The sequence below is a fragment of the Ovis aries genome, chromosome 1, assembly GCF_016772045.2.
Source record: "Ovis aries strain OAR_USU_Benz2616 breed Rambouillet chromosome 1, ARS-UI_Ramb_v3.0, whole genome shotgun sequence".
In the NCBI taxonomy this organism is placed as follows: Eukaryota; Metazoa; Chordata; class Mammalia; order Artiodactyla; family Bovidae; genus Ovis; species Ovis aries.
The window spans coordinates 56,428,669-56,442,456 of record NC_056054.1 but is presented as its reverse complement, the minus strand read 5'-3'; positions in this window follow the sequence as shown (position 1 = coordinate 56,442,456).

Genomic DNA, 13,788 nt, shown 5'->3' with positions numbered 1-13,788 from the left:
TGCTGCTATTCATGGGGTTACAAAGACTCAGACACGACTGAGCAACTGAACTGAACCGAACTTTAGCAGAGGCTTCCCTGGTGGCTCAGTGGTAAAGAATCCACCTGCCAATGCAGGAGACACAGGTTTGATTCCTTGGTGGGAACAATCCCCTGGAGAAGGAAATGATAACTTCTCTTGTGTTCTTGCCTGGAAAAATCCCATGGACAGAGGAACTTGGCAGGATATATTCCATGGAGTCACAAAAGAGTCTGACATGACTTATCAATTAAACAACAATAAAACTACCAGAATATGTCTTGGTTTTTTCCATTCTGGGTCAATATTCTCAGATTTATGGTATGTTCTTTCCGTTTGTAGGAGTTTCATTTGTTTATTTTTGTGAAAGTTTCCTTTGAGTGTAGTTTTTGGAATTTCTTTTACTCCCTTGATTTTTTTTTTTTTTCAGAGACTCATTTTTTCGATATTTTGGATCTTTTTTTTTAACCTACTTTTAATATTTGCCCCTTATTTTCAAGCCTACCAAATTATTTCATTTCTTTTCCTTTTGATTGTTTCTATTTTTAAAATTTACCTGGTATATCTCTCAAGGCAGAATCCCATTTTCTTCTAATGTAGTCTTCCAAAATAATTTTCTAATTTCTACATATGTCAGGGATTTCCATCTTGTGTTTGGTTTTTATAATTGTGATTGATAAAATCTTCACATGTTCATGGCTTATATACCTGTTTGAATGGTGTCTTCTTAAAAGATATTTTGAAATTCTAACCCTTATTCTCATGCCCATTCCCCTAATTGGGAGTAAGATCTTTACAGATCTAATCAAGGTATAATAAGGGTATATTGGATTGAGGTGGATCTTAATCCGATGACTAGTCTATAGAAGAAGACGCAAATTTAGACACAGAAACACAAAAAGGAAAATGCCATATGAAGACACAGACATACAGAGAAACACAGGATAAAGTCACTGTGAAGACCAAGGCAGAGATTGTAGTAGCAGGTGTACAAACTAAGAATTGCTAACAACCATGAGGACCTGGAAGAGACAAGGAAGAATTCTTCCCTAAATCCTTCAGAGGGCTCACGAACCTGCTGGTAACCCTGACTTTGGACTTTTGGTCTTAGAAATTGTGAGAATATATTTGTGTTGGTTTAAGCTATTTGTTCATGAGAGTTATGGCAGCACTACTAGGTTACAGGTTTTATCTATTTTTTAAATGGCTTTTGAGGGTGCTTTCATTGTTATAGTGATGTTATTCTTTGTATTTTTATTCACTTGAACTTTTGGATTGAATTTGTATTCCAGAACATTCATCTTTGTTGTCCCAATATTCATCCATTTTTCATTCCACTCTCCTCAGTTTCTCTTGAGTTTCTCCTCAGTATGGGCCCTACTATATAGTTAATTCCTGACATCATTTTTGAGGGTTTATGCATGAAACTGCTCTGGCTCATTCACATACTTTATTCTGTGCCTCTTGTATGCTCCTGTTACTTAGCATGGCAAAACTTCCAATCTTGATTTTTCTTGTATTTGTCTGCTGTGATTTCTAGTAAATACATATTAGCTATCTTGAGACTCTCCTGTTATCAGAATAGTCAGTTGTCACCTGGTGGTAATTATTTTTTTTCCTCCTAATCGACATAAAAATAGGTCATAAATCTATTGGTTATTTTTCCACACTCATAGTTTAGAACCTAATGGGATATCTTGTCACCTAGTTTTGTTGTAAATGTTGTCTATGGGTAATGGCTTTAATTATATAGTTGCTTTTGTGCAAGATTCAGACAAACTGCAAACCATCCTTATCACCATTATCTTTGCAGAATGCATACCTAGAAACTTTATCAATAGTCAACAGCTAAACTTCATTGAGTACTCACTATATATCAGACACTGAGCTAGACACTGTGCTCACCTTTTGTCAGTTAGTATTCATAGCAGCCTATGAAGTCAGTATTTTCACTAACTACATTTTAATGATAATTATACAAATATATCATGAATGAGTAAAATAACTTGCCAAATACCATACAGGTACTGTTATCTATCAGTTCAGTTCAGTTGCTCACTCATGTCTGACTCTTGGCAACCCCATGAATCACAGCACGCCAGGCCTCCCTGTCCATCACCAACTCCCGGAGTTTACTCAAACTCATCTCCATTGAGTCAGTGATGCCATCCAGCCATCTTATCCTCCATTGTCCCCTTCTCCTCCAGCCTTCAATCTTTCCTAGAATCAGGGTCTTTTCAAATGAGTCAGCTCTTCACATCAGGTGGCCAAAGTATTGGAGTTTCAGCTTCAACATCAGTCCTTCCAATGAATATTCAGGACTGATCCCCTTTAGGATGGACTGGCTGGATCTCCTTGCTGTCCAAGGGACTCTCAAGAGTCTTCTCCAACACCACAGTTCAAAAGCATCAGTTCTTCAGTGCTCAGCTTGCTTTATAGTCCAACTCTCACATCCATACATGACCACTGGAAAAACCATAGCCTTGACTAGACAGACCTTGACTAGACGGACCTTGACTAGACTGTTATCCATGGTTGAATTCTAACAAAATTTCTGATTTTGTAGCTAATATTCTTAGCAAATCTAAAGTACTTCTCAAAAAAAAAAAAAAAAGAAGAAGAAAATTTCTGAATCTAAAATTTTGAAAACGTCAAGACAAATGGTCAGAATAATGTTTTAGTGGAAATGCATAGTAGTACTAAAAAATATCTGTGAAAGCATATCTTATTGGCATGGAAAAGCATGAAGATATTGAGCACAGGTAAAGTAAAAATGAGGAGGAGGTAGTGAATGACAAGTAAGCTCATTTTTTACCTTTGCCGGAGTCAAGGATGGCTCCTGACCTACAAGAACTTGTAACTGAGATAGAGAACTGAAACTTTAACAAAACTGTCCAATCAACGGCCAACTTTTCAAAAGTAGTTGCTCTGACTCTGTGACAGAGTCACTATGTCCTTCCTATGTTATACAAGGAGGGATAATTCATTGGGCATATTTCCTTCCCTCAGAGATGTTTCAATTTTGTAAAAAAGATAAGATGTGTTCATGAATAATTTAAGATAGTAAATAATAAGAACCATTTATGCCACAAATAATAACAGCTTTAGGAGTTTGGAAGAAAGAGAGCATGTGTGACTAGGGTCATAATGGGCATGTAAATTGGAGCTCAGAGGTTAAGTGAGACCTTAAAAGAAAACAAGAACCAGGAGAAGAGTCATAGAAAGAACAAGCAGTACTGAGAGTGATAACAGCCGATAGATATTTTCAGGACAAAAATGAGCCTACAGAACTGGCTAAACTTTAAATGGCTTATCCTGATTTTACAGATTGGGGAACAGAAGATTTTTAAAGTAGAGGGAAAAAAGATTAAGGTCTTTATTTCCACTTAGGAGTGGAGCAGTCTGAAGGCGAAAAGACAAAAAGGTTAATAGGAGACCTTGTACAATGACTTCCAGGAGGTTGGGATGGTGGATAGTCATAGGGTACATAGAAACTCTGGAGGGCTGGATAGATTGTACCCATTTACATATTCATAGGACTTGTGAAAAGAGATGGATTGGGTACCCAGACACTCACAGTGACCTATGTTTGCCCTTAAGCTTTCCTATATAGTCTTATACAAGGTTTTGCAGAGTGGCCTTCAACAAACTGTTTTTCACTCATCATATGCCACCAATCATATCTGAGGGTAAGTTGCCTTGGAGGTTATTCTCAGAGGTCTATTAATCAGGACTGATATCAGATAAAATGGCTTCAAAGTTCCAAATCTCAGAAGCTGCCTTGGTAATAGAGGCATACAGCTCCATTCTAATGCTAATAAACACATCTCTTTGTCACAAATCTCAGAAGAGTTATAAAAAGAAGGATTCAGGATCCTAAAAGGATGAACTATATCAGATCTATGTAGGTAAACTTAGACTTAATTTTAATATCATATTGTACAGAAGAGAGTTCTACAAGATAGAAAAGACAAAATATTCCCTTTAAGTGGCACCAAAAAAAAAAAAAAAAAAAGGAAAAGAATGGCCTTTGTTCTGTTATTTGAATTGGAATAGTAAGATATTTTGACTATAGATGCTAGCCATAGAAAATATGTTCAACCTCTAATCTAAAGAATTGTTCAGTCTTTGGAAAGTTGAAAAGCATTATTTTTCAATAGGATATTTTAAAGTTTTTATCCTTAGTAAATGCAGCTATAGCATTTTAGGGATATACATTTACATAGTGTTTTGCACATCCACATTGTGCATTTGCTGGAATGTGTAAATGGATACGCATTTTATATAGTGTTTAAATATATTTAAAGTAAATCTAGAAAATACTCAGAGATCTAAAATTAATTTTATATTCAATAACTGGCCAAAAAATAAAATGTCAATCATGTTTTCTAGATGTATGCTATAATTCCAATCAAAAGAAATTTCTGTTTCACAATTTGATTTTAGGAGAGTGCTAGATCAAGGTTACTGATTTAAAAGATTCATTCATTATTTATTTTAAACTTTGTTTATTACTCAGGTTTCATATAGAGACTAATTATTTGTTGGGAAACTGCAGCTGTCTAAAATAACATTAGGAAAATTGAGCTTTTACCCTGAGGCAGCAAAATTGGACTTTGTCAGGAAGGATATTTGAGGAGGTTGTATACTACAAAATGCCTAAAATTGGCCATTAAAGGGAAAGAATCTGCAACAATTATTTCTCACCAGAGCATAATTAAATGCAAATAATAAAGTCTGTATTATCTCTTAAGTTCCACATTTGCTATTTGCAGAAACTGGATTCCTGAATGGCAGCTGTCAGAGGGGCTTGGGTTACTGACACCAACCAGTTGAAGAGTTCTAATTGTGCAGTCTTATAAAACTACACTTTTTATTGTGGGATCTCCATTGACTCAAGTAGAAAATACCAAGACCACAATTCAACAAAGATGCAACTTTAACATAGAGCTCAGTAAACTTAGACTCTGGACAAAGAATTCATATTAAGAACAAAGTCTTTTCATTCAGGAAAGCAACTCAGTACTGCTAAAGCAAAATCTTCTGAGGTTTCATATCCATTCCTTTGAAAATTAGCTTGAAGGGCTGATGGGTCACACATAAGGATAATCACTCAAAAAGTTTTGACAGCAGCTTTCATTAGTAAAATCTTTTCTTGTTACTATGCTGACATTTACAAATTCATCTGATAACTCCAAAAAATATTCGATGTAATTTTTTTAACTTCCTATTCAAAATATGAAAAGAGATACAAGGCCCAGAGCTCAAGTAGTAATGAGGTAAAGTCAAAGCTGATTAATAAATCTGATACATTTCAACTAATTTTTTATGGGAAAAATACATATACTGGAGATATATTCTATACACCAGATATTATATTATTTTATATTAGATATTTGGAATGGCATATATTATAGCTATATAATAGATTATATTCATGTACTTATCTTCATCAAAAGAATCACATAAATACTTATTCCTTAGTGATATTAACTATATTGATTCCTATAGATGGTATATGTCTATGTTTCTCTATAACTCTATGCAAAATCATGTAATTGAAAAAAATAAACAGAGAATATAGCATTATGAATTACAAAATCCTAAGAGCAAATATGATATCAAATACCCAGGTAATTGTTAATACAAGAAAGCAACATAGAGTGCTTAAAATTTGCTTATGATTAATGATATAATAATTAAGATCAATGTTTAAAAATCAGTGTGGAGTGCTGTCATGAGAGGCTTCCTTCTTTACCTCCTCCCTCCCCCTCTTCTTTTTTTCTTTTATCTCTTATTTTTTAAAACATTAGTAAGATTGCATTCACTAACTTTTGCATGAGACTTGATTTTATTTACATGTCAAATATTATTTCATAACTATTTTTAGTTTGTAGAAATAAATTAAAAATAATATAAATATGGCAAAATAGTCTAGAAAGAGATGTATAACGCAATTTACATACATTCATAGAGTTAGTCTTCCTTTATGTAAAATGTATTTTAAATAAGTTAATTTGTAGACAAAACCATAATTGAATCTTTTCATATCCATTGGGATACACATAATCCTATGTCACATATATGGGTAGACTTGGCCAACAGCATAACTAGATTGGAGACAGATGAGCTATATTTTCTACATTCATTCACACTGTTTTCTCCCTCTTGGGGAGTTTGTAGTCTTTGCCAAATGATTGAGTCAAAGAGCTAGTCCAGCAAAATGCACATTCCAGCTGTTTCTCACACTTCAATTTTCTTCCTTATTTATTCCCTGGTTGTTATTATTGTCCCAGCTGACCCTAAACCCCTTTTCTGTACACATAAAAAGTATTACTATGGGGAAAAAAAAGCCCAATGCATGTATTATGAAGCTATCTAAAACGCCTCTCAAATCAGGATTCTTAAAATTATGTAAAACATTCCGTCATGCAATCCATTCTCTCTCTAAGACACTCTACTCAAATTTGACTTTTTCCTTTTAAGAAGATTGTCTTGAATGGATTTCTGACAATTTTAAAGAGATACATTCTATGTTTGGCAAATTCCCCCCTTTTTTTTTAAAGTGCATGCCAATTCTTCCAGGAATGAACTGTAAATTCAACAAGGGCATAAAAATTTCAGAGTCCTGTTGACTAGAAAATTTTAGTTCCACAGGTGCCAGATGTACAGTATCACCAATGTCTGTACATTAAAGCTCACCATGACTGATTCAGGCTTAGACAAGAACGTCTCCTGGTTGTCTTTCTTGCGTGTTCTGTTGTCCCCTTCTCCTCCCCTTCAATGTTTCCTAGAATCAGGGTCTTTTCAAATGAGTCCGTTCTTCTCATCAGGTGGCCAAAGTATTGGAGTTTCAGCTTCAACATCAGTCTTTCCAATGAACATTCAGGACTGATTTCCTTTAGGATGGGCTGGTTGGATTTCCTAACTGTCCAAGGGACTCTTAAGAGTCTTCTCCAACACCACAGTTCAAAAGCATCAGTTCTTCAGCGCTCAGATTTCCTTATAGTATTTACGTACAAGCATACTTTCTTTATGGTATGTATGTACAAACGTACATACCAACCCCAAAACTTAAAAAATCTAGGCATATGGGGAAATTGCCATGTAAATAATGAAGCCATGAGTAACATATTGAGACACTCAGAGAAAGTGTGAGCAAGGTATTGGTTTTGTATTTCAAATGATCCTTAAAGGATAAGTTGGATTCTTAATGAGATTATGCATTGCTCTGTAACCTAATGATTGTTAGCATCAGATATACTTTTAATGAGCAAAAAGTTTCAGCCTATTGATTGATTAACAGAAAATAGTATTAAAAAATCATTTAAAAAATTAAAGGATTTTTAACAACTTCTAGGAAGACAGACATGAAATAGTTTTCCAAGTTCTTAACAACAGATTTTCAACTATGTATATTAGTTTTTTTAAAATAGGGAAAATTGGAAACAAAAAAAAAATAGTAAAATTCTTTCCAGTGGTTTTTCTACCAATGAACTGTAGAATTCAACTAAATGGGCTCCGTTTTTCAACAGAAAATTATAGATTCTTTGAGAGTTGAATGTTAACAAATAGCACATCTAATTACTCTTTGCTGCCTTTGGAATTTAAATGAAGAATTCTGGTAAGTGACTGTAAGTCAAAAAGAATTTGGAAGGCAATTTGATCAATGTGATTGGCCAATATATTTGACATTCATTCTCTACAAATATTCTCCAGTAGCAATTAAAATGGCATCAGCAATAAAAACAAATCTATAATTTTGAAATACATCCAAAAGCATGCATTTTTTTCCTGAAGTGCTTTTCCTAAGGATTATTGATGGCTATAGCTTTATTGCACTCAGATTTTGCAAAACTCTCGAAGTTTTTCAAGCATTCATTATAACCTTAAAATTGCCCTCCATGTTTATTGTTTTTACTTAATTCAGTCTCCATATCGGGGAAAAAATCACAAACATAAGGCTATAATAATGTATAACATAGAGTTAATTCTTCATTTCATGTTATTCTTTCCCTTGAAATTGACAACTGATAGAAAGTTATTTCTCTCACAATAGAAAGTTATTTCTTTCTATCACAATAGAAAGTTAATGTGATAACACAATAGAAAGTTATTTCCTAATAATTCCAAAGCATAGAAAAGGAAACTAGTTTGTTTTTGAGGCTGACATGGTAGCATTTAAAAGAAACAAAACATAATTATACCTGAAGCTTCTTAAAAATCAGAGAAACTTCAGCTTGGCTGTATCTTATTTTAAGGCATTCAAGCTCAGTATATACTGAACAAATTATTATACCACATCCTATGTAATTCAAAATAGAAAGACTGTCATAATAACACATTAAGATATATGTGAAAATGTCCAAGAGATTTCTGAGTTTTTCCCAGGTGACTACTTGATACCTATGCATCTATATGTAGCACATATATCAAATACATTCTTCCAAAAATGTATGCCTTGTTGCCTTTTTTTCACATATGTCCTCAGCAAATACTTAGCAAATCTGTTTAGTAAACCTTTAATAAGAGATAATACGGGCTTCTCTGGTGGCTCAGTGGTAAAGAATTTGCTTGCAGTGCAGGAGGTATGGGTTCAATCCCTGTGTTGTGAAGATCTCCTGGAGAAGGTAATGGCAACCCATTCCAGTACTCTTGCCTGGGAAATCTCATGGGCAGAGGGGTCTGCTGGGCTACAGTCTATGGGATTGGAAAAGGGTCAGACATGGTTTAGCGACACAACAACAGCAATAATGAAGGGATAGTATAGATTGAAGAACAGGGAGAAACACCCATGCAATATTTTGTCATTAAGAAGCCATTCCTTCATTGTCAATAGTGCAGGTGTGGTTTTATTACTACTAGCCAGTTTTCAATTATAAAGAGTAGCACTAGGGTATAGAAGTTAAGGCTGCAAGCTCTATTTGTTGTTGTTGTTCAGTCCTTCAGTCATGTCTGATCTTTGTGACCCCATGGACTGCAGCACACTACGCTTCCCTGTCCTTCATCATCTCCCGGAGCTTGCTCAGACTCACATCCATTGAGTCAGCGATGCTGTTCAGCATCTTGTCCACTGTTGTCCCCTACTCCTCCTGTCTTCTATATTTCCCAGCATCAAAGTGTTTTCCAGTGAGTCTGCTCTTCCCATCAGGTGGCCAAAGTATTGGAGCTTCAGGTTCAGCATCAGTCCTTCCAGTGAATATTCAGGGGTGGTTTCCATTAGGATTGACTGGTTTGATCTCCTTGCAGTCCAAGGGACTCTCAAGAGTCTTCTCCATCACCACAGTTTGAAAGCATCAATTTTTAGGTGTTCACTCTTATTTATAGTCCAACTCTAGCACTCATACTACTGGAAAAACCATAGCTTTGACTCTACGGACTTTGTTGGCAAAGTGATGTCTCTGCTTTTTAATATGCTGTCCAAGTTCTCATAGATTCTCTTCCAAGGAGCAAAAGTCTTTTAATTTTATGGCTGCAGCCACTGTCTGCAGTGATTTTGGAGCTCAAGAATACAAAGTTTGTCACGGTTTCCATTGTTTTCCCATGTGTTTGCCATGAACTGATTGGACCAGATACCATGCTCTTTGCTTTTTGAATGTTGAGTTTTAAGCCAGCTTTTTCACTCTCCTCTTTGACCTTCATCAAGAAGCTCTTTAGCTTCTCTTCAATTTCTGTCATAAGGGTCATCTACATATCTGAGGTTATTGATATTTCTCCCAGCAATCTTCATTCCAGCTTGTGCTTCATCCAGTCTTGCATTTTGCATGATGTATTATGCATATAAGCTAAATAAGCAGGGTGACAATATACAGCCTTGATGTACCCCTTTCCCAATTTTGAACCAGTCTGTTCTTCCATGTCCAGTTCTAACTGTTGATTCTTAACCTGCATACAGGTTACTCAGGAGGCAGGTAAGGTAGTCTGATATTCCTATCTCTCAAATAATTTTCCACAGTTCATTGTGATCCACACAATCAAATGCTTTAGCATAGTCAGTGAAGCAGAAGTAGTTGTTTTTCTGGAATTCTCATGCTTTCTCTGTGATCCAACAGATGTTGGCAATTTGATCTCTGGTTCTTCTGCCTTTTCTAGATCCAACTTGTATATCTGTAAATTCTCAGATCATATACTATTGAAGCCTAGCTTGAAGGGTTTAAAAGCATAACCTTGCTGCGTGTATAATGAATGCAACTGTGCAGTAGTTTTAACATTCTTTGAGATTTCCCTTCTTTGGGATTGGAATGTAAACTGACCTTTTCCAGTCCTGTGGCCATTGCTAAGATTTCCAAATTTGCTGGCATATTGGGTGCAGGACTTTGACAGCATCATCTTTTAGGATTTGAAATAGCTCAGCTAGAATTCCATCACCTCCACTAGCTTTGTTCATAGGGATGCTTCCTAAGGCCCACTTGACTTCACACTCCAGGATGGTTCATAGTGGTGCTTCCTAAGGCCCGCTTGACTTCATACTCCAGGATGTCTGTCTCTAGGTGAGTGATCACACCATCATGGTTAGGGAGGGGGGTTCAGGATTGGGAACACGTGTACACCTGTGGCAGATTCATGTTGATGTATGGCAAAACCATAACAGTATTGTAAAGTAAAATAAAGTAAAAAAAATAATGATAAATTAAAAAGAAAGATTTCTTTTGTATAGTTTCTGTGTAGTCTTGCCACATAGGAAGATGTGGCAAGTATCTAGTATCTTCTATTTTAAGGTCCATACTTTTCCTGTCCTTTATTGTGCCCATCTTTGCATGAAATGTTCCCTTGGTATCTTTAATTTTCTTAATGAGATCTCTAGTCTTTCCCATTCTATTGTTTTCCTCTATTTGTTTGTTCTGTTTGATTAGGAAGGCTGTCTTCTCTCACCTTGCTATTCTTTGCAACTCTGCATTCAAATGGGCATATTTTTCCTCTTCTTTGCCTTTAACTTCTCTTCTTTCTCAGCTATTTGTAAGGCCTCCTCAGACAACCATTTTGCCTTTTTTTTATTTCTTATTCTTATGGATGGTTTTGACCAGTATCTCCTGTTCAATGTTATGAAGGTCCATAGGCAGATGAAAATGGTTTAAAACTTTTTCCTCAGTTTATTAGCTCTATGACTTGGGATAAATTGATTGAATCTCCCTGCGTCTCATTCAGTTTCCTCATGTGAAAAATAGGAATAGAAATATACCTACTTTATGGTTAAATGAATCATGCTTGCAAAAGGTCTAGATTAGGAACTGGTATATAGAAAGTGCTTCAAGGAAGCTATTATCATTATAACACCCAAACTCAGAGTCAGTAAAATCAGGAAGTTTGTCTGCAGCACATTGTTACTAATTATTTTGTAAATTCAATGGAGCACTGGATAAATGGGGTTATCACCCAAATTTGGGAGAAACTTCCACTATCTTCCAGAGAAGGAATCCTAATTAGCACTGGATGTCATTTCAGCAATGTCAGGTACAGGAGACAGAGGTTGTCACAGAGGTTGTCGGTAAAAATACATGTTTGAGTCATAGTTTAGGGCTGGTAGCTGTTCCTTGCTGCTGCCACCTTATCTTCTGCTGCTGCTGCCTCATCCTCCTGGTTGATTAACAACGAGAAAGTTATTTTTGAGCCCTTGACAGAGGCAAGCTTCTCCCAAGGGTTTTGTAGCTGAATCTATAGCCTCAAGTATTGCAGCTGCAAACATTTCAGCTAACTCCTGGGCCTTCCAACCTGAGGGGATGGCTGCAGCTGGGCCTATTCCTGTTCCAGGCCAGCACCCAGACTCCATGCCTTCAGGCCTAGAGCTCTCTGGTCCTTTTGGCACTGAATTTGAAAGAGCCCGGGAGGCAGTATAATGACTAGATGTTTCTTTTGCTGACAGAAGTCTTGTTTCATCTTAAAATGGCTGTGTTTATATTCTCGCTTTCATCATTTCAAATGTTGGGTAACGAGAAAAATAGAAAAGAATTTTTGTGAACAGTCTTTTCTGGAATCTGTTTCTACCAAACTAACTTTACAAAACTCATGAAACCTTTGATTACGCTCAGAACATTCATTTTTATTCAATGCTTTGCATAAAATAAAGGCATGTTTTGAGTTGACAAAATATTCTGAATTTAAGTATCTCAGAATAATTATTGGCTAGTTTATTTGGGAATAAGTGGCACATCTTTTAAGTATTCATTCTCTGGTATTTATTGTTGTCTGTAAATACAAAGTGCATCTTTCACATTCTAACTTATTTTCCTAGTCTTCCATTATCCTCACTTCAGCTGTTTCTGTTCATAGGCTGCTGCTGTTCATACAACCTGTATCACAGTGCTGATAACACATAATAATTGTATGCATTTAGATAAGTCTTGGAGAAGGAAATGACAACCCACTCCAGAACTCTTGCCTGGAAAAATCCCATGGACGCAGGAGCCTGGTAGGCTACAGTCCACGGGGTTGCAAAGAGTTGGACATGACTGGGCAACTTCACTCGCTTTCACTCAGATAAGCCTTACAATTTACAAAGTTCTCCCACATACATGTTTTTATTTGAATGTTATAGTTATTATGAGGTGGACAGAGTAAGGAATATTATTTACATTTGAAGTCTAAGGAAACTGAGGCACACATCAAATTGATTGATTTGTCAGGGATTAGTAAGGGAGAATCAGGATACGGGGTTTGAAATCCAATCATTTGTCACTCCACTCTTGGTCCCAGGACAGGGTGGCCTAATTGATCAAGTATGGGCCTTAAAAAATCCCAGAAATACTCAAGTTCAAATCTGATTCTGCCACTTACTAGTTGTATTACTTAGCATAATCAATCCTTCATTTACTTTCAGACTGAAAGTGGAAGACCCAGATAGTTAAACAGAGATGGAGTTCAATAAAATATAAAAAACAAAAACAAAATAAAATAATAGTGGTCTACAAGTAATAGGTAAGAATAACTAGTGATCATTGTCTTGCCTATATTCTCTTTCTTTGCCTATTCACTTAGACCTATTCACTATTTACTTTAATAAAAGTAAAGTTTTTGGTTGAGCCATATGAAACCTAAACTTTTGAAAAGGAAATAGTCAAATATAAGAAATTCCATGTTTCTATCAAATTCTTACAGAGGCTTGAAATACCAAACTTCATAATCCTGTGACTTTTTTGTTGTGGCTTTGATATCTATTTAATGCTTTCTTTTTGTGTAGGTTATGCATACATATTTTAGAAAAAATTTAAAAGTTCAAAACACTATATAGGAAAAAATTAAGTCCCTCATTCATCACTGTTTTCTGGTCTAGTTTCCTCCTTCCGAAGCAATCACTAACAGAATACACTTAGAATACTTTTGAAAGATGCTTTATTTACTGATAAAGAATATTTGTATAATGTATCTTTTATGTTTTTATCCTGCCAGATGTTTGCCTAATATATACAACAAGCGCCTAAATTTGGTAGATGTTTTCCACATACCACAAGTAGTGGGTGAAGGGAATCACTCAATAGAAAGTTAATACAGTGTTCTTAAAAGGAGAGAAAAACAATGCTATGTAAGAAAGGGCAAAAGAAGATGATTTACTACCAAAAGACTCTCAGGCTAACAGAGCAGACTCAAATCAGTGCTCCCAGAACCTCTTTACATGCTGCTGCTGCTGCTGCTGCTGCTGCTGCTGCTGCTGCTGCTGCGTCGCTTCAGTCATGTCCAACTCTGTGCAGCCCCATAGACAGCAGCCCACCAGGCTCCGCCGTCCCTGGGATTTTCCAGGCAAGAACCCTGGAGTGGTTTGCCATTTCCTTCTCTGAT